Below are 19,205 nucleotides of genomic sequence, written 5' to 3'. Positions count from 1 at the left end.
GACTACTGTTTAATTGGCCCGCAGCATAAAGTAGTATATATTTTTTTAAAAAAATCAAATCACCCCAAATGCTAAAATAAGATTTTACTGAAGGAAAGGAAGCAGGATGCGAGGAATCCATCGATGTGTGCCCGGGTAATGCCTAGGAATTTTCAGCAGATGTCTTCTTCTTTTTTCTGGACGCAGTTCAGAAATCCATTGCGTAACCTTCAGAAATAACAGCAATCTTATTATTTACACCCCACCCATCTGGCTGGGTTGCTCCAGCACAAATAAAAACATAATCAAACATCAAACATTAAAAACTTCCCAGTAGAGGCTGCCTTCACAAAGAGAACCAAGAGATGCTTTCAGCTTCTTTGTTTTCGAAGCGAGAGAGAATATATCCATTTTTAAATTTAATTTATGTTACGAGAATTACAAAGTCTAAGATATAAAATAAATGTTCATAAATGTACCAGGCAAACACATACATAAATATATAAACCACATGTCTGTGAAAGTGTAAGAAAACAGTCCTAAAGGCATTTTGACTCTTTCAGTGACCTCAAATATTCCTCTGCAGTTTGGATGGAAATGGGAAAAGCATCTTCATTACATCTGTGCTTATAAATCCTTCCTTAAAGGGACATTTGGGTATGAATAGGGTGAGCCTGTGACCTGGACTCGGGAATTAAGTATTTATCACCACAAAAGGATGGCCAGGCTGCCCAGGTAAACCCATTAACAAGTTTCCTGCCAGACAGCATTCTGCTGTAGACTGCCCCTTCTGTGATGTATGTATGATGTATTGCGGGTGGTGGTGGTCTAGAGCTACAGGGTGGGCAATTTCAAAAGTCTATATAAGAGCTTGCACACCATGGTTCTGGGTTCTTCTTCGTTCCTGCGTGGGGTGTCTGTGAGAGCACCCTGTTGCAACAGTTTAATAAAGATGAGGTTCACTATCTGTCTTGCTTCTCAATAGTCTCAGGTTGGCCTCTGTTATTTTCTCCTACCAATAGAGAACCTACATAAGGACTCTATATGAGCTCTTGGGTACCCCATAAGGGAAAAGGAACAGCTTTTGCTTGTAACAATTTATATCCTGTGTCTTCCTCTATGGGTGGATGGAGGACACAGAGAAGAGGATAACAGGGGCCCCAGACACACCAAGAATTTAAAGCATTATGATGCTATTTCAAACAGTCATGGCTTTCTCCAGAGCATTCTGGAAGCTGTAGTTTCTTCAGGGTGCTGGGAATCGCTAGATGTCTCCTATTCTTCCCCACGGAGCTATGGTTCCCGGAATGGCTTAACAACCAATCCCTGTCCTCAGGGAACTCTGAGAATTGCAACTCAGTGAGGGGAAGAGGGGTCCCCGAACACCACTCGGCTCCCTCAACTACAGCTCCCAGAATTATTTGGGGGAAGTCATGACTGTTTCAAATGGTATCCTAGTTCTTTGAATGGATGGCATAAATGTGGCCTTGGGGGAAAAAGGGACATGATTAAATTACAATCTCTTCTGAAATGATCTTTTGGGGAAGGAGGAACTAGAGGATCTGCTTGCATAAAGAGGCTTCCAGGTTGAATCCTCACCATCTCCAGGTAGAAGTCTGGGAATTTCTCTAGCCTGATGCCTTGGGGAGCTGCTGCCAGCCAGTGTGGACAACACTGAGCTAATGGCTCAGTGGCCTGACTTGTTATAAGGCAGCTTCCTAGCTACCTGTGTAAGGATTGTGCCAAGTAGGGTTTGCTTTCACTGGTTTAGGGGTAGAGGGTTTGGATGAAACAGGCGTGAGTCAGAGGAAGCATAGTTTGGCAGGCCTGTGTTTTCTGGTACTGTCTCGCCTTGCCCCCAAAGTGCTATGGAAACATGAATGCTCATAGTTACAAGGTAACTGAGATAATATAATAGTGAGTTCTGCTTGCTTTTTCTTTTTTTAAAATAAAATGCTCTAAATTTTACATAATTGCACATCAGTCAGAACAGCAGAAAAAGCAACTGCCAAACCCCTCCATCTAACCCTTTAGAGAATATGGGCACGCATAGCACACATAGCCACTAGAGGACCTGCCTTCTCTGTCAAAAATCTCTCTGCAGACTTCCGGAGGCGGCGCCATCGGTAATGGCGGATACCCTCTGAAACGGAGGGGGAAGCTCCGCAGAAATCGGGTCCACCGCTACAGCGAAGCGGAGGACCCTCAAAAAACCCACAGGCGGGTGAAGCCTGGGGCCGTGGGGCTCAGCGGGCACGCTTTGCGCCCCCCCGAACTGTCAAAGGAGCCCTGAAAAGAGCTCCGGAGCGGAGCGGGGGTGTAGCGCTGTGCTGGAGCCGATCGCTACTTCTGCGGAGTGAAGCTGCATAGCAGTTACCGGAGAGCGCTGGCCTTTTTCCTGTGAAACATTGGATTAAAACAGCTATCCGTGAGTAAGAATTGGGAACTTGGAAAGATCAAAGTTAAGACCAAGTATTGGACTTTGATTTTGAATTTGAACTTGAAACTAGAAACTTGAACTTGAAATTTGAACTTGAAATTTGAACTTGAAACTAGAAACTTTGATCGGGACTTTGAACTTGAATCTAAAATTCGGACCTGAAATCGGCAAAGTGCAAACAGGAAGTCCGCTTTGCCGATCCTGTAAATAGAATAAAAGCAAGGGACAAGGGAACTTTGAACCACTGACTTGTTTTATATAAAGAGCTAAATTTCACTGTCAGAGCAAAAGAACCCCCCCCCCCAAGTAGGGAAGGGGGGACAAAAAATCCACCACTTTACTTTTAACACTGATCTGCCGGTCTGTCTTAAATAAATGCAAGGCTACTGTGAAAGTACTGTTTATGGACATTGTAACTTTTGCTACTGAATGCTTAGAAGGACTGGTAACAATCAAGGGAGCCTCCAAATTCATAACTTTTTTACTCTTTTACTCTTGCAACAAATTGGAAAGATAACTGGGGAGCTGATGAAGTTACTGTTTAACAATTATTGAAGAAACAACCTGGTATTCTGCTCCCCTAGAGGAACTGTGTGTTATAGCTGGGGATTTTCCACTGCAGCTGCTATTGTTTATAGCTAAGAAGGAAGCTTGGGAATTGTGTGAGTGACCTTGATTTCTAGAGGCAAGCAATGGAAGAGAAACAACCAGACAAGTTACAGCCTCCAGATAAAGTATCAACAAGAGCAAAAATTAAACAACAGCAGCAGCTGCAGGCACAGCAGCAACTCCAGCATAGAAGAACATCATCAGCAGGACTCTCTGTCCCACAAGCCACAGAAAGGGAAGAATCAAAAGGAACAGGATCGGATTCTGCAACATTAGACAAGATTTTATCGGCTCTGCAAAATTTGACAGCTAAGATTGATCAAAATACTTCAACTATTAAGGACCTGGGGCAAAAAGTAAACGATTTGGGGACGAATGTGAATTCTAACACCCAGGCGATTGACAGACTGGTGCAGGAGTCTAAGGAGACAAAGAAGACAGCGGAGGAAGCCAAAGAGAGGGTATTGGCAGTAGAACAAAAGATACCACCAATAAATAAAAAATTGGATGAATACAAGGTACAATTCTCTTTGATTGAACTTAAAGAGAAACAGACCAACTTGAGAATTAGATCGGTCCCAGAAATAGAAGAAGGAGACTTGATAGAACTGTTGACATCGGAATTTGAGGAGTGCTGGGACCTGGATCCAGAGAAAGAAGAATTTAAGATAGTGAGTGCTTTTCGATTGGGAAGGGTTAAGAGGAAAAATAGGCCGAGAGACTGCTTGATTGCTCTAAGGACAAAAGAGGAAAGAGATAAAATACTGAGTCTACACTACCAGAAAGCACTCGATATCCAAGGGGTGAGAATTGAGATTTTTAAAGATATCCCGAAATACCTGCTTGATCTTAGAACCAATTACGGAAATTTGGTGGACCTGCTAAAAAGAAACGGAATTTTGTTCAGGTGGGAATTCCCACAAGGCCTCTCGTTTACATTTAAAGGAAAGAAAATTAAGATAAGATCAGAGGAAGATAAAGAGAGTTTTCTGAGAAATTTTGGAGAAGAATTACAAAGAGAGGCCAGAACAAAAGACTTGGAAATATTAGGACTGGGACCACCTGACTTAGGAAGAACTCACTTGGGACTGGACCAACGGAAAGAGATACCGCCGACAAACCAAGAGCAACTTCTAGGAGCAACTGGTGGAACATCAGAATAACAACAACATGTCTCTGCAGATGTTAACTTGGAATGTTCGAGGTTTGAACTCCCTCAGCAAAAGGAAGAGGATTTTTCATATTCTGAAAAAGGAACAACTGGACCTAATTTGCCTACAAGAAACACATATAACAAGACTCCAAAGGAAATTATTGATAAATAAAAAGTTAGGCCAAGACTTTATTTCATCAGACAAAGTAAAAAAAAGAGGAGTTGTGATCTACGCAAAAGAGAAATTATCACCAAAGTTTCTCCTTAAAGATGAACATGGACGATTTGTGGCAATTGAAATACAATTCCAAGGAGAGAAATTAGTAATAATTGGAGTCTATGCACCTAATGAGGGGAAATCAGAGTTTTATAAGAAACTGCATGAGACGTTAATGGACTTTATAGATCGAAATATCATTTTGATGGGAGATATGAATGGCGTTGTCTCGACATATATGGATAAATCTGAAAGACAAGTAGTCACAAAAGATGGAAGACTACCAAAGACCTTTTTTGAATTGACAGACAATATGGACTTGATTGATATTTGGAGAACTAAAAATCCCCTAGGTAGAGAGGGGACCTTCTTCTCTGAAGCCAATTTGACCTGGACTAGAATAGACCAAATTTGGATTACAAGAGGGATGGCACCCAAGATTCGAAAGGTGGAAATCTGCCCCAAAATCTGCTCCGACCATAACCCAGTGAAGATGGATATGAAACTAACACCCACTGGTTCCTTTAGATGGAGAATGAATGACACCTTGTTTAGAGACTCTGAAATTGTGAAAAAGGCCCAAAAAACACTAAAAGATTACTTTGAGATAAATTTGAAGACTACCGTGGAGAAAAGAGTAATCTGGGATGCAAGTAAAGCCGTAATGAGGGGGTTTTTGATCCAGCAAAATGCTATAAAGAGGAAACTTCAAGAGGAGAAGAAAGAAAAGATTTTAGAGAAAATTAGAGAAGGCGAGAAGAGATTAAGGACTAAACCTAAGTCACAGGACATTCTACGAGAAATTAAATTACATCAGGCACAATATTTGAAAATGGTTAACCAGGATATAGAATGGAAAATTAAACAAATGAGACAAAAAACCTTCGAATCGGCCAATAAGTGTGGAAAGCTGCTAGCTTGGCAGCTGAAGAAAAGACAGAAATTAAATACTGTTACCAATCTTGAAGTAAATGGACGAAATATACAAAACCCACGGGAGATTCAAGACTGCTTCCAGAGATACTTTAAACAACTGTATTCACAAGGGCCACAGAATGAGATCAAAATTGAGAAATTTTTGGAAACAAATGGATTACAAAAAATTTCTCAAGAGAATAAATTAATACTGAACGACAAAATTTCTGAACAGGAGGTTGAAGGTGCCATTAAGAACCTGCAACTAGGCAAGTCTCCAGGCCCGGATGGGCTAACCTCCAAATACTACAAAGACATGAAAGATTACTTAATTCAACCTCTAATGGAGGTTGGCAATGAAATTATGGAGGGGAAAAGAGCGCCGGAGTCGTGGAAAGAAGCTTACATCACGCTTATACCGAAAAATGAGATAGAAAAGACACAACTAAAGAACTACCGCCCCATATCCCTACTTAATGTGGATTATAAAATTTTTGCTGATATTTTAGCTAGAAGATTGAAAAAAGTTTTAGCAACAATGATTCATAAAGACCAAGCTGGCTTTCTCCCAGGCAGACAATTGTCAAATAACACGAGAAACTTAATTGACATTTTAGAAAAGCTACAAGTTAATATAAATACAAAAGCTGTTTTAATATTTATTGATGCGGAGAAAGCCTTTGACAATATTTCGTGGAGCTTTATGAGGAAAAATTTGCAAGGGATGGGGGTTGGAGAAAGGTTTGGAAACGGTATAGGCGCGATTTACTCAGAACAGAAGGCGAAATTAATAGTGAATAATGCAGTAACGGAAGAAGTTAAGATAGAGAAAGGGACACGACAAGGCTGCCCAATTTCCCCTTTGCTTTTTATTTCAGTCCTGGAGGTCTTGCTGAATATGATTAGAAGGGACCAACAGATTCAGGGTATACAGGTCGGAGTTAAACACTATAAACTTAAAGCCTATGCAGATGACCTAGTACTGACGCTACAGGAGCCAATCCCTAGTTCTAAAAGAGCACTGGAAATAATACAAGAATTTGGTCGGGTGGCAGGTTTTAAATTGAATAAATCAAAAACTATGGTTTTAGAGAAAAATTTGACAGCAGTAGAGAAGGAAAGGTTTCAGGAAGAAACAGGTTTAATATTGGTGAAAAAAGTGAAATATCTAGGGGTGAACTTGACTTCGAAGAATGTAAATTTATTTAAAGATAATTATGAGAAGTGTTGGTCAGAAGTGAAAAAAGATCTTGAAATTTGGACAAACTTGAAACTTTCCTTACTGGGTAGAATTGCTGTTATCAAAATGAATGTATTGCCAAGAATGTTGTTTTTGTTTCAGACGCTACAAATCATTGACAAAATGGACTGTTTTGAGAAGTGGCAAAAAGAAATTTCTAGATTTGTCTGGCAGGGCAAAAAGCCCAGAATAAAATACAAAATTCTTACTGACGCAAAGGAAAGAGGGGGGTTTGCCCTGCCGGACTTCAAGTTATATTATGAAGCAGCAGCTTTTTGCTGGCTGAAGGATTGGCTACTTCTTGAAAACACGGATATTTTGGATTTGGAAGGATATGATAACGTTTTTGGGTGGCATGCATACTTGTGGTACGGTAAGGCTAAAGTGTACAAGACATTTAAAAACCATATTGTCAGGAAAGCATTGTTCAATGTCTGGATGAAATACAAAGATTTATTGGAAAATAAAACCCCTAGGTGGCTCTCACCTATGGAAGCAAAGGCCTTAAAAAAGCTTAATATGGAATCTAACTGGCCAAAATATTGGGAAATTCTGGAGCAGGAGGGAGATAAAATGAAATTGCAAAGCTATGAGAAACTTAAGGATAAGGTGCGAGATTGGTTACATTATTTTCAAATAAGAGAGGCCTATCATTTGGACAGGAAAATTGGTTTCCAGGTGGAAAAATCAAAGTTGGAAACAGAATTGTTAGAACCCAATGCTAAGATATTGTCGAGAATGTATAACTTGCTGTTGAAGTGGAATACTGAGGATGAAACGGTAAAATCTGCTATGATAAAATGGGCACAAGACGTTGGTCATAACATTATGTTTGTTGACTGGGAACAGTTGTGGACCACCGGTATGAAATTCACGGCATGTAATGCCTTAAGAGAGAATATTATGAAAATGATATATAGGTGGTACATGACCCCAGTCAAACTTGCAAAAATCTACCATTTGCCCGATAATAAATGTTGGAAATGCAAAGAAACTGAAGGGACATTCTTTCACCTTTGGTGGACGTGCCCAAGGATCAAGGCTTTCTGGGAGATGATATATAATGAACTGAAAAAGGTATTTAAGTATACCTTCTTGAAGAAACCAGAGGCCTTTCTTCTGGGCATGGTCGGCCAATTGGTGCCAAAGAAGGATAGAACTTTCTTTATGTACGCTACAGCAGCAGCAAGAATACTCATCGCAAAGTATTGGAAGACACAAGATCTACCCACTCTGGAAGAATGGCAGATGCAAGTAATAGACTATATGGAACTGGCTGAAATGACCGGCAGAATTCGAGATCAAGGAGAAGAGCAGGTGGAAGAGGACTGGAAGAAGTTTAAAGTTTATCTACAAAAACACTGTAAAATCTTTGAATGTTGAGGACATTGAAAAGGAAAGAAGGGGTTCTAGTGACTGAGTTAAATAAGAGCACAAAGGGAGGGATCAAGAATCAAAATGAACAAAGATTGAGCTTGCTGAACTAATTATTACATAGAATACAAGATCGGGAGGCGGGTGGAAGTAAGGAAAATAAGGTTTTGAAGGTTATAATTGGAAAGTGAGGGGTTTTTTTTGTTTTTTTTATGTTAAAATCTCCTTTTTTCTCTTCTTTTTTCTGTCTATGTTTTCTTTTCTTTTGTAATGTTTGTGAAAATTTGCTTTTTTGTTCTTTTTTGTGAAAAATGCAATAAAAATTATTTAAAAAAACAAAAAACAAAAAACAAAAATCTCTCTGCAGAGTTTGTTCTAATTTTGCAATACATGCAGTGACTCATTGTTTTCGGAATGCGGAAATACCTGTAAGAAAGGCTTTGTTCACTTTGTGCTTAAAGACATTGGATAGATTTCTGCATCGAGACAATCTAGGTTCTCTTCCCTACATAAATCATGCCTACTATGGGCAAACATCCATTGCAATTATTGCATCGTTTGCCTGGCTTTTGTTAGAAGAGTAAATTAGACGTGACACTGAAGCCTTGTTCTTGGGCATAGCAACTTTCAGTGGGTGTTGCCCACATGCTCTCAACTATATCTTCATGGGTGGAAGAGGCTGAATTTCTCAGAAAACTGGATTTTGCTCCCAACCCTCCATTCTGAATAGCAGCAGACATGTGACAAGTTATAAGAGAGGAGATTCCGACTAAACATTCAGAAAAACACACAGCAGACAGCTACTAGAGGTCCTGCCTTCTCTGTCAAAAATCTCTCTGCAGAGTTTCTGCTAATTTTGCAATATGTGCAGTTACTTGGCACTCATTTTTTTTTTGCCATGTGGAAGAACCCGTAAGGAAGGCTCTGTGCACTTTGTGCTTGAAGACATCAGAGGGATTTTTGCATGGATTATCTCCCCTGAATAAATAGTGCTGACTGAGGAAACATTCAATGCAATTATTGCATAGTTCTGCCTGGCTTTTTTTTTAGAGGATTCCATTAGACGTGGCACTGAAGCCTTGTTCTCGGCCAAAACAACTTTCGGTGGGTGTTGCCCACTTGCTTTCAAGCATATCTTTAGGCTAGGACTTCAAAAAGGGGCAGAAAAGGCTGAATTTCTCAGAAAGCTGCATTTTGCTCCCAACACTGCATTCTAAATAGTGGCAGACACGCTGTGAATTTTCCTGTATCAAAGCCCACCTGGATTCCTGGTTAGATGAGTGTTACTCCCATGTCATATATACATAGAAAAATAAAGGAAAAAGAACACGGTTTAGCCAAATGGGTAGAATTTTCTTACAGTTCTCTTACTCAATGTTTGCAGCAAAGATAGAGAGGGTCGATGCATGTTCCAATGATCGTTGCATCATTACGGCATTTCATATAAGCGCACCTTCCACCATTTTTATGGCAGATTTCCTTTGTAGTAATTTTCTCGAGAAGGGCTGTCAAAAACAATAGATGTTTGAAAAACAGGATAAGCTTAATGAGAGGCAGGATAACCTAGTGGGTGAGCTGATTCTTCCTTTTTTTAAAAAAAGATTCTTCACTAATTACAGAACTCTTAGTTAATCTTCTTCCTTTTACAGATAAATTTGTCAACTGAGTTTAAATAAATTTGCACATTCCCCAAACCCCAGTACATAGATATCCTTTTTGAAGATATTGAAGAATACATAAAATACCTTCGAGTCCTATAAGAAATGCTCCCACTCATTGCTTAGAAGAACAGAACATGGGCAGCTTTGATCCCACAACACAGACTAAAAATAACCTCAAGAGAAAAATGAGTCAGGCAGGAAGGGCTTATAAGAACATCCAGTTTCACTGATTAAATCTGACTGATTAAAGCTGGCTTCCACATATTCACCATCTTAAGACTGTGATCCTAAACACTCTTGCAAAGGAATCAGTTTCTCTAAACACCATAGAATGCTCTTAAAGAAACATGATTTATTATATTATTTTAACTTCACAATGTTTCTTTAGCTCTTGTTTGTAACAAATCTAGCCCCCCATAGTGGCTTGGAGAACTTTTCCAAGGAGAGCTTGGAAGCTGACCAGAGCCTCTTCGGTGAGAAGGTCCATGATGCTTTTACAAAAGGAGCTTGCATTTCTGTAGCAACTACTTACAGAGAAAGCAGTCAAAAATGGACTGTGCAGCAGCAGCAGCTGACAGCAGATCACCGCCTCTCTGCCTAGCCTACTTTTAAACTTTAGCATCACATGGTTCCATATTGATTAAAAAGGCACAGTTCTATAATGCAACAGGCAATCATGTGTTAACAGAGCATTAATATCCAGGATAGAAACACTAGCATTATAATCAGGAAAACTAACATAATATTACAAATGTCTGAATGAACCCCTGGCATAAACATTTGAATATGCAATGCTGCATAATGCAGCTGTTTCTACAAAGTGATTTTCCACAGTACAGTGGTACCTCAGGTTACATGCGCTTCAGGTTACAGACTCTGCTAACTCAGAAATAGTGCTTCAGCTTAAGTATTTTGCTTCAGGATGAGAACAGAAATCATGTTCGACGGCGCGGCAGCAGCAGGAGGCCCCATTAGCTAAAGCGGTGCTTCAGGTTAAGAACAGTTTCAGGTTAAGAACGGACCTCCCGAACGAATTAAGTACTAAACCACTGTACAATGAATTTTCGTATGTTATGTCCACCAATACATGTACAATTTAGCCCAGTATATTCATTCTTGTACACATGACTTGCATTGCTGGAGAATTGCATTTCAAAATTCAGAGGAGTTTGCATTTTGAAGGACGGCTGTGTTTTGATTAGTGTATTGTTTTAGAAAGAGAGAAGTATGTAGATTTACCTTCCAATGCAAAGGGGAATGAGTTCCTCCCACCTCCGTATTGAAAGAGAATGCTTACATTTTGGGACTGCCCTCCCCACACCTGACCCCTCCATAGATTTTGGGACATAGGAAGGTGTCTTATTCCAAATCACACTGTTTGTCCACATTCTCTCTGATACGGGCTAAGGTTTGAGTCTTTCTACATCATTTACGGGTAGCGCTGTGGTTTAGGGCATGCTGATCTCAAGGTCAGCAGTTCAAATCCCTGCAACAGGGTGATCTCCCGTTGCTCAGTCCCTGCTCCTGCCAACCTAGCAGTTCAAAAGCACGTCAAGTGCAAGTAGATAAATAGGTACCACTCCTGAGGGAAGGTGAAATGGCGTTTCTGTGTCTGCTCTGGTTCGCCAGAAGTGGCTTAGTCATGCTGGCCCCATGACCCATAAAACTGTCTATGGACAAACGCCGGCTCCCTCGGCCAGTAAAGTGAGGTGAGCGCCACAACCCCAGAGGAATCCGTGACTGGACTTAACTGTCAGGGGTCCCTTTACCTTTACCTTTTGCATCATTTACTATCCTATTCTTTTAGCACAGAAGCGAGAGGCTTCTATGATCATATGTGTGAGGAGAAAATTAGTTGCCCTTTCACCCTTCCCATCTCCCGAAACTCCTAAGGAAGAACACTACAAGGCTCCCATTCAAAGGGGGCTGCAACCCAGGATAGAAACATGACTCCCAGGGATTGAGAATGAACCACAAACATTTCTTGCAGGACCTGCTTGCATGATCCTAAATCTTACCTGCTTCCTCCAAAAGGGAGAAGACGAGCAAAGCATAAATCAGAAAGAAGATCTTCATGGCTACTTGGATTTGTCTAAGACTCTTTCCACTCAATGGTAATGCAGAGATGGAATGGGAAAGTGCTTCTTCCTTATTTATAAGAGGTGATGCTCAGTGCTTGAGGGACCTAGATGGAATATGAGCTTGTGAGGCAATTGTGTGTGAAATGGGTACTCCTAGGAATAAGATGTGCATCATGGAAAAAAGCCACTAACCATGGATTATAGCATTGAGGGGGGAAAGTTCTCTGGGACAAGATGCCCTCTTAGATATCTAGCAGTCAAAAGTATATTTGGTGACGGAAGCGCCAAGCCTCCTTAAATCCATTAGTTTGGATTCAGGCTGAATTTGACAATCTGTATCTGAAGGTCTACATTCAGAGCATAACCTGGTCAATTCTCCTAGGACTAGGATAGGCAATGTGATACCCTCTAAATGCTGTAGGATCTCAACTCCAATTAGACCCCTGAAATCCTGCCAATTGGCAGGGTTGATGGGAGTTAGAATCATAGAATCATAGAATCATAGAGTTGGAAGAGACCACAAGGGCCATCGAGTCCAACCCCCTGCCAAGCAGGAAACACCATCAGAGCACTCCTGACATATGGTTGTCAAGCCTCTGCTTAAAGACCTCCAAAGAAGGAGACTCCACCACACTCCTTGGCAGCAAATTCCACTGTCAAACAGCTCTTACTGTCAGGAAGTTCTTCCTAATGTTTAGGTGGAATCTTTTTTCTTGTAGTTTGGAACCATTGCTCCGTGTCCGCTTCTCTGGAGCAGCAGAAAACAACCTTTCTCCCTCCTCTATGTGACATCCTTTTATATATTTGAACATGGCTATCATATCACCCCTTAACCTCCTCTTCTCCAGGCTAAACATGCCCAGCTCCCTTAGCCGTTCCTCATAAGGCATCGTTTCCAGGCCTTTGACCATTTTGGTTGCCCTCCTCTGGACACATTCCAGTTTGTCAGTGTCCTTCTTGAACTGTGGTGCCCAGAACTGGCCACAGTACTCCAGGTGAGGTCTGACCAGAGCAGAATACAGTGGCAGAGTTGTAGTCCAACAGTTTCTACCACATTTTCTACTCCTGCTCAAGGTGTTTGTGAACGAGTTTATGAAGCAGAGCAGCAGAACTACCATGAAAACTGAAATCTTGAAGAAGAAATGTAGTTCTCAGCATTTTAGTGTGAAATTCTCCTAATACACTCTTTTTGCCTGATGCATAGATTTTTGCAAAGCAATTTCCTCTAATATAATACATATTGGCACGTGATTTTCACTGGTAAATGCATTTTTATGCACACTAGATTGCAGTACAAGTGGTACCTCAGGTTGCATACGCTTCAGGTTACATACGCTTCAGGTTACAGACTCCGCTAACCCAGAAATAGTACCTCAGGTTAAGAACTTTGCTTCAGGATGAGAACGGAAATCGTGCTCTGGCGGCGCGGCAGCAGCAGGAGGCCCCATTAGCTAAAGTGGTGCTTCAGGTTAAGAACAGACCTCTGGAACGAATTAAGTACTTAACCTGAGGTACCACTGTACATGCATTTTGGGTATGTGTTTCCCAGCTGGAAGACTGCAATGCAAAATTCAGAGCAGTGTGAATTTCAAAGGATGGCTGTGTTTTGTTCTACACATTGTTCTGATGAGTGCATATTAGGCAGTTTCACCCTTAAATGAGAACAGAATCTCCCTTCTCCCCCTTGCAACTGAGGAGATGCAAAATAAGCCACTTCATGAGATATGTGCAGATTAGCTTCCTTTCTGCAGGCTGCAAGTCTGAGCTGTCCTTGGCACAGAAGAGAAGCGTCTTTGCTAGAACAGCCTGTACATACCCCCCCCCCCCGTTCATGAGGCCAAAAGGTTATTTATGTTCTGGAGTTCATAGGGACTAGGTGGGCGAAGCAGTCATTTTTACAAAAGGTAACACCTGTTTGTTTTTCAGAGATAGGAAACTTCATTCTCCCTTTATGGAAATCAGCACACACCACTGGTTCATATGCCCAACTGCATTGCTTTTGTTAGAAGAGGAAAATGCAAGATTTTTGTTAGACAAGAAGGTGTTGTTCCCTTTTGGGAAGGTTGACTAGCTGACAAGCTCAAATGCACAAGGCCTCTGGGAGTGGCCATGAAGAAAGAGCCCGTGTCACAGGAACATTGCTTCAGGATTCAGAAACGAATCTTCTTCTGGGTGGATTAATGATGCCTACATAAGGGAACAGGATTAAACAGGATGAAGGTATTCTGAAATATGAGAGGTTAGGGTTCCCCCATATAATAGCCATGCTGCTGGTGAAAATGAGGGAGCCAGCTTATCAAAAGCAGCAGTAGATCTGGGATGGATCGTGAGGGCATCGTCCCAACATCTTTTCCGTCCTGTAACACTCCTTCAGATTTCTGCACATTCCACCTGCACATTTTTCACTCCTGGCCTGGTTAAGACCTGGGGGTGTTTAAAAAAACAAGAGGAACATTGTGATTAAGGGCAAGCCTTCCCAAGCAGAAACACTCTTCCCATATTGTCATGGAATCATAGAGCGGTAGAGGTGAAAGGGGAGCCCCAAGGCTCATCTAGTCCATCTAGTTCAGCCTGGAAACCAGGCCTTATGAGGAAGGGTTGAGGGAGTTGGGTATGTTTAGCCCGGAGAAGATAAGTCTGAGAAGCAATATGCTGTCCAAATCTCTAAAGGGCTGTCCCATGGGAAATGGAGCAAGCTTGCTTTCTCCTGCCCTGGGTGGTAGGACTCCAACCAACGGCTTCAAGTTACAAGAAAGGAAATTCTGGCTGAGCATTAGGAAAAACCTTCTGATGGTAAGAGCTGTTCCGCACTGGAACCGACTCCCTCAAAATGTGGTGGACTCCCCTTCAGGGAAGGTTTCTAAACTGAGGTTGGGTGGTCATCTATCAGAGATTCTTTAGCTGTGGCTTCAGTATTGCTGTGGGCTGGACTTAGATGACTCTTGCGGCTCCTTTCCAACTCTATGAATATATTCATCGAACTATGCAATCAAAACAGCAAAGAATTCCCCCCACCCCACAGGGCTGATATTTCTTCCTCTCCCACCTATAGGCTGAAGGTGGGTGGTCCCCAAATATCTTACCTGGCAATAGAAGGACGATAACAAAAGACAGAAGGAAGGTGGTCTTCATGGCTGAATCTCAGAGCTTCCGGAGCTTCAGTGTTTCCAGAAAATGGGGAAGAGAGGGAATGACGAAGGAGGAGTATTGTGGGAGAACGTCAGGTGGCTTTTGCGTATTCTCTGCTGGGAACAGCAGCACTGAAATCTGAGCACGTGTGTGGGGGGCGGCAATGAACTGTTCCCACTCTTTAAGAGGTGTGTTGTTCAGGGCTTCATCCAGGCTGGAGCAAGAGAGTTACAGTGTTGCTCAGGCCTTGCTCTCTGTGGTGTTATAGCAATGGGTGCGGGTTCTGTGTTTCTGTGTCCGTCTGTCTGTCTTTCTCTGTGTGTGGCGAAAGAAAGAGGTGAGGTACAAAGGACTCTTCCCTTTCCATTCACCTGAGTTTTAATTCTGTTGCAGTAGAGGGCTCAGGTTTGGGACTAGCTTCTAAGAGGGTGGTTGTTGTGGTTCCAGTGAATGGGAAATTCGGGGAGAGGGGAAGCTCTCATTTTGCTCTTCATTTCATCTTGGGGGGAAAAATATCGTGTGAAAATATATCAGCAATTTTTTCTTTGTGATCTTGCTTAATATACATCTCCCACCCTGCAGGAATTTCTCGATGGCCTGGTGTAAACATTGCACAGAACAGTGTTTTTTCATGTTTTTGCATGGCATAGTTCTTACCCTAGCAAAGTTTCGACAGAGAGCACATCTCTTGCAAATAAAAGTACTTTCAGTGAGAGCCAAGAAATCCCTTACTTTTTCGTGTTTTAACTGTAGTATTATGCAGCCAACAGTTTACATGTAACAGTCCTGTTGCTCATCATAATCCAGAGGGCCACGCACTAGGCTCTCCCAATTTAATTAACCTTTTAATCAGAGTAATTGGTTGTTTGCTCATTAAAAATTCATACAATCCTGAACTGTACTGGTATTTGTAACCTCTGTTCTTTCAAAACTGCTGGATCTCAAATTGTTTTTCTTTTTGCTGCAGGTACTGTAGCATCATGGTTTTGGCCACTTAAAGTGAGTTTCAAGGTTACAGAATAATAGAATCACAGATTTATAGAGCACAAAGGGACCACAAGAGTCATCTAGTCCAACCCTTTGCAATGTAGGAATCTCTCACCCAACAAAGTTTTTGAGCTGTTTTTAAGATTTCTGACATGGGTTGCCATTTGCCTTGATTTTCCTGGATATTCCAGCGATTTTCAGCCAGACACTGCTTCTGGCTGCTGTATTCTGGCCATGTCCAGGGGATTCCAAGTGTAGAGCAACCCTATAGCTGCTACAGAGAATGTGAGGTAGCTTAGAAGTAAAAAACTAAGAGCAGTTTATATGGGAACTGAAGAAATTTGGTCAGATTTGCCTGACCCTCAGCAGATGGCAGCTGCAGTCTCAAACCTTTTGAAGGTACCCTTCAAAATCTCAAATAACAACAATAATAAAATGACAAGGTATAGTAGAAATGCTCTGGCGTGCTCTGGTCCACGGGGTCATGAAGAGTCAGACACGACCAAACAACTAAACAACAATCGTAGAAATAAACAACTAAGAGCAGCTTATATGCAAACTGAAGAAATTCGGACAGATCTAGGAGGGGGTCTTTGAATTTATTTATTGCATAAAATTAATATACTGCTTGATTGTAGAAAACCTCAAAGCAGTCAACTCTCGTGCGACTCCATTACCTGAAAGCAGAGAAGCAAAACATATTCTCAGCTCCTTGTTGCTGAAAACAGAGGGAGCAAGAACAATGACATAAATGTATTTACTGTTCTGAATGTCGTGTGACATGAACAGGCTACAAGATGCCCGACTTCCCTGTCGCAAGCTAGGCATGAGAAGCAGGTTCAAAATCCTAACTCAGCCATGTGGTTAACTGGGGAATATTTGGTTAAGCCTGCATTTTCCAGACTCTCTGTGCTAAAGAGCTTGCTTGGCCTCTGCCTCTGATGAACCTCGTCATTATTTTGCAGTGATCATGGATGTCAAGAACCCACCACAAGTGCCAAAGGGGTATCTGGAGCAACTAGAGGGCTTCCATCACCAGCTACATCCGCATGCCATACTGCCTGCCGTTTCAAAACACATCATTCTCATAGTTTTCTGAGTGCTAGAATACATATGAGCAAGACTCTCTGTGTTCCATCTAAAATAAATGCACCTGCCCAACTATTTTGCAAAACTGAATATGCCTTTTAGAAGAAGAAGAAGAAGAAGAAGAAGAAGAAGAAGAAGAAGAAGAAGAAGAAGAAGAAGAATAGGGAGGAGCAGTGAGCAAGCTATGACCCTGAGGTCTTGCCCTCAATCACTCAAAATCTTATTCAAGCACTGCTGCAGCTCCTAAAACTTCATGGGGCATTGCATGAAGTCATAAGGTCTAGAAATCCTTTTTAAATGCTGGCTAATAGCACATCTTGTGATTTTTCTATGGTGCTCTGATCCCAAACAGAGACCAGCAGAGGTCGACAGAGCTAGATGGAGGAAGACATCTGCTGTATCCAACCTGGAGCAATGGAGATTTGGGTCACAGCCTTAGCTATTCAACATCTGCTGTATCCAACCTGGAGCAATGGAGATTTGGGTCACAGCCTTAGCTATTCAACAGATGTTGCATGTAACAGAATATTGTAATGCAAGCCTTGCCAGTTTACCCAATGCATTGGGGGTAGAGATCCCAGTATGTTTTGATGGGAAACACTAAGGACTCAGTTACACAGCTGCAAATAAAACGTTTTAAACCTGTGGCAAAGTACACTATACAAACGCGACACTAGATGGTGAAAGTGAGCTATGCAAAATTCACTGCATTTTTCAATTTTTTTTAAAAAAAGCATTTTCACAGCGTTTTTTTATACGTGTACAGATTTCACCTAAGATAAATATTCTGAGAGAATAAGCTCAACAATTTGTTCAAAAATTGTTATTGTTTTTTATCATAATCATAATTTATTAGTTATACCCCACTCATCTGGCTGGGTTTCCCCAGCTAAATATAATATGTTTAAGTTGAAGAATGACAATGGGAGAGTGTGGTAGATCACTGCCAGTTTTTGATATTGCATGGTGGGTGGCAACCTTTTGGACGTTGGATCTGCCTGCTTTAGGCCATCTTTTACCAGCTAAGGACTCTGCAGTTGCAAGACCACAATTCCACACACCCGACCACTGACCATGTTGGCTGGGTTTGATGGGAATTGTAGTGGAAGACTGGCAACATCTACCTCAGGGTGTTCCCACGGACGTATGCAGCATTTGCGGTGCGGTGGGCATGTCTCAGTGATTCTTTTCTGGCCGGGCATGCACCTCTCCCGCATGCACTTCTTTTTGAATTTTTCACATTCTTCATCCGATTGTGGTTCGTGAGATGGTTCAGAAGCGTAAGCTTAAGGCAAGAAAGAAAAACATTGGTTCGCTTCGAGTTAGGGCTCCTTGCCAGCTACAGCGTTCTAAGTCCATTCTCTGCTTTCTGTAGCCAATCAGAAGCCACGCTTTGGTTTCCGAACATTTTGGAACTCAAACGGACTTCCCAAACAGATTCTGCTTGACTTCCAAAGTACGACTGTATAAATGTCCTAGGCTTGATCTTTATAATCCTCAATCTCAAAAACAAGATATCTGGTTATTCTACTTTAAAAAAAATAGAAATGGTTAGTTCAGTCTCTCTGAAAAAAGGCTTATGGCATCTGTCCGAATTATGAGCTTTTAGCACCTGAAATAATTTAAATTTCCTTTATTTGAATTTAAGATTTCATTTGAAACCATGCTCTTTTCCACAAGCCACAACATGACGGAAATGTTAAGAAATAAAACCAAATCATTTTTTTAAACAAAATAATAAAACTTTCTCTTTTAACCCTCCACTCACCCCCCCAAAAAAAACACCCTCACCCTAATATTTATAATATTTTTTGTGCATGCAAGACAGAGCAAACAGCACTGTTTCTGGGAACTTTGCCATTGGTAAGAAAACCCCTTCCTCGTTATAGCAGCATTGGTGGCTATTTCAGTGCCTGCCACAATCTAAGCAAACTCTGTACAATACCTGAATCCCTTAGCAGGAAGAGGGAAGAAAAGAGGAAAAAAACAGAGATCAAGTAGCAGAACTTCATGTCTGCTTCGATTTGCTGGAAATTCTGAGATCGCACAGAGGAGGGACAGAAGGTGCTCCTTATTTATAGGTCGTCGAACAACAGCAGCCCCTAGAGGGAAAGAGGAGGAGAAGTTTGAGGTAAAGTCATGTAAAGCAGAGGTGGGGCCACATTCCCTTCTGAATGACTTTTTGGGGGCCGCAAGCCAGGGCTGAGTAGGGGCAGAAACAGTTATGAGACCCCCAAGCCATCTGCAGTCAGCTCTGTACAGGGAAGTTTTGTTTTTTGTTTTTAAATAATATTTATTCAAATTTTTAAAGAATTACAATAAGGAACACAA

General features: G+C 41.5%; 2 long non-coding RNA genes across 2 annotated transcripts; both read right to left on the bottom strand.

The window, feature by feature from the left end:
• Nucleotides 1-69: 69 nt before the first annotated feature.
• On the bottom strand, nucleotides 70-11,944 carry LOC307212007. Its single transcript, XR_013836717.1, has 3 exons — nucleotides 11,607-11,944; nucleotides 9,288-9,432; nucleotides 70-207 (listed from the first exon to the last, which is right to left on the bottom strand). It is a non-coding gene; the product is annotated as an uncharacterized lncRNA (long non-coding RNA).
• Nucleotides 11,945-16,001: 4,057 nt separating this feature from the next.
• Nucleotides 16,002-18,932, bottom strand: LOC307212070. Its single transcript, XR_013836794.1, has 3 exons — nucleotides 18,820-18,932; nucleotides 17,999-18,159; nucleotides 16,002-16,462 (listed from the first exon to the last, which is right to left on the bottom strand). It is a non-coding gene; the product is annotated as an uncharacterized lncRNA (long non-coding RNA).
• Nucleotides 18,933-19,205: the final 273 nt, after the last annotated feature.

The sequence above is a fragment of the Podarcis cretensis genome (assembly GCF_951804945.1).
Source record: "Podarcis cretensis genome assembly, chromosome: 3".
Classification (NCBI taxonomy): domain Eukaryota; kingdom Metazoa; phylum Chordata; class Lepidosauria; order Squamata; family Lacertidae; genus Podarcis; species Podarcis cretensis.
This window is presented reverse-complemented; position numbering and strand designations above follow the sequence as displayed.